The sequence below is a fragment of the Schistocerca serialis genome, unplaced genomic scaffold (assembly GCF_023864345.2).
Source record: "Schistocerca serialis cubense isolate TAMUIC-IGC-003099 unplaced genomic scaffold, iqSchSeri2.2 HiC_scaffold_1223, whole genome shotgun sequence".
Classification (NCBI taxonomy): domain Eukaryota; kingdom Metazoa; phylum Arthropoda; class Insecta; order Orthoptera; family Acrididae; genus Schistocerca; species Schistocerca serialis.
The window spans coordinates 170,001-172,500 of NW_026047429.1; the positions used below are offsets into that span (position 1 = coordinate 170,001).

General features: G+C 57.0%; 1 non-coding gene across 1 annotated transcript in view; it reads right to left on the reverse strand.

Annotated features, from left to right (window-relative positions):
* LOC126435952 (small subunit ribosomal RNA) overlaps positions 1 to 42 on the reverse strand; it is a 1,909-nt gene extending 1,867 nt beyond the window's left edge. Inside the window, exon 1 of the ribosomal RNA XR_007580307.1 lies at positions 1 to 42. This exon is cut by the window's left edge and continues 1,867 nt beyond it. This is a non-coding gene — a ribosomal RNA (small subunit ribosomal RNA).
* Positions 43 to 2,500: the final 2,458 nt, after the last annotated feature.

Below are 2,500 nucleotides of genomic sequence, written 5' to 3' on the forward strand. Positions count from 1 at the left end.
CTTTGAGACAAGCATATGACTACTGGCAGGATCAACCAGGGAGCTGCGTCAACTAGAGCTGAGCAGCCGGCCGCCCGGGAGTGTGTCCCGGGGGCCCGCGCGAACACGCAAGCGTCCGCTCAATTATTCTGCAAACAGGAGGAGGCTGAGCTCCCCTGCACAACACACCTCGAAACCCTCTCAGGTCCCGGCGGCGCGCAGCGCCGTCCTAAGTACTTGGTCGGGTTCGAGAGAGGCGCAATCGCCCGGAGTTAGGCGAGTAGACGCTTTAGGTGCGACCACCCGTGCTCCCAACTGAGCTTGCCGCTGCCGACAGAGGCCCGGGAGCGTGCTGTCGTGGCATTGCCGGCGGGAGACAACACGCGCCACCTACGGTGACCGGCAGCTCCAACGCCAGCGCCACAGAAGGACAAAAGCCCCACTTGGGTGCCGAAGCGAACTCTCCCAGCACAGCGCACGCGCCAACACGTCCGCACAGCTGCGATACAAACCACCTGCGAGAACCGCTGGGGCGACCGAGCAGCAGACGGCGTCGCGGCGCCGAGCGCCGGGCGGCGGCGCATCCTCAGCGCACAAAGTCCTCAATCGGACCAGCACACTGCAGATGGCCACCGCGCTTCGCACCGGGCCCGCGAGGACCTACTTTGGCCGCAAGGCGCCGCGAGCAGGGGGCGCCGGCGCGCAGCTGCGCCGCCTGCCGCGTCCGTCGGCCGGCGCGCCTGCCACTGGCCGCCCCCACCAGCCGGCTGTGGCGCGTGCGCCCACGCACCGCGCTGCCAGCACGCCGGGCGGCCCCCCCTCACCGGCCGGGGACGGTCCCACCCAGCCACCGCCGCGTATCGCCTCACACCCAGATCCCCTTTCACGTTCGTGGGCATGGTGGGTCCCCTTTCACGTTCGTGGGCATGGTGGGTCTCCCTGAAACAACCGGTTAATAGCTCGACCGATCGTCGCCAACACTGATTCACCTCTAGCGAGAACAACCGCACCACAACGGGTTACCAGTTGTTCATTTGCGTAACGTCACCAGCAAACGTACACGTCCATCGCCATTTGCAACGAGTATTGCATGCCTGTGTCAGGTGTCACAACACACTACGTCTGCCCACATAGACGCAACAACATGTGCACGCCTAGAGAACACGTGGAAGGTAGACCCCGTACGTATGCGGTGTCCATTGCGCGAACGACTGTCAGCCCGCCTCTGCAGCATGTCGCAGATGTGGAACGCGGTGCAACATGCTATCACGGTGTGTGAGAAGAGACGACTACGTCCGAATACACGCTCCACTACATCAACAGACTGCTCATGCTGATCGCCATCCAGGGCGTCCGTTCCTCCCACACGTCTGTATGGCGTACCACACTGCAATCCAGCTCTTATAGGGAGACGACACGTAGCTGCGTGCACAATATTTGGACTGTATGGTCCGCCGTTGCTAGGCGCAGTCGTCATACGGTCACATGTGCCACGATGTATCATTCAGTACATACGGACCAATGTGCAGTACAGTTTGTGGGTTTTGCGTACATCGGCGGACAGGTGACAGGCCGTACCACAACGTAGGCTGAGTACGTCGGCATGCGAAGGGCATTGAACATGCAAACTTCTCACCGACCAGCTTGCGAAGGCAGGGGGGAAGGGGGGGGGGGCGGCATGTACGTCCTGCTGCTATCCACACTACAGTGTATAGCAGGAGCATGTGGAAAGTCAGCAACACCTGCAAGGTGTTTAACATGACGCGATACACAGGGGACCGGGCAGTGCGAGTAGGGAACTATATTGCGAGGGTTGCGGTTAGGCAACACTACACCAATTTAACGGGTTGCATAACAATTACAGAGCAGGTTCAGCGACAACGTGCGTCAGGTTAAGGCGCAATATAGTTTAGGTTACGGCGCACTTTAGGTTAGGTTAAGGCACATTATAGGTTAGGTTAAGGCACATTATAGGTTAGGTTAAGGCACAACATGGGTTAGGTTAAGGCACAACATGGGTTAGGTTAAGGCACAACATGGGTTAGGTTAAGGCACAACATGGGTTAGGTTAAGACACAACATGGGTTAGGTTAAGGCACAACATGGGTTAGGTTAAGGCACAACATGGGTTAGGTTAAGGCACAACATGGGTTACGTTAAGGCACAACATGGGTTACGTTAAGGCACAACATGGGTTAGGTTAAGGCACAACATGGGTTAGGTTAAGGCACAACATGGGTTAGGTTAAGGCACAACATGGGTTACGTTAAGGCACAACATGGGTTACGTTAAGGCACAACATGGGTTACGTTAAGGCACAACATGGGTTACGTTAAGGCACAACATGGGTTACGTTAAGGCACAACATGGGTTACGTTAAGGCACAACATGGGTTACGTTAAGGCACAACATGGGTTACGTTAAGGCACAACATGGGTTACGTTAAGGCACAAATTAGGTTAGGTTAAGGCACAAATTAGGTTAGGTTAAGGCGCAACGTAGGTTAGGTTAAGGCACAACG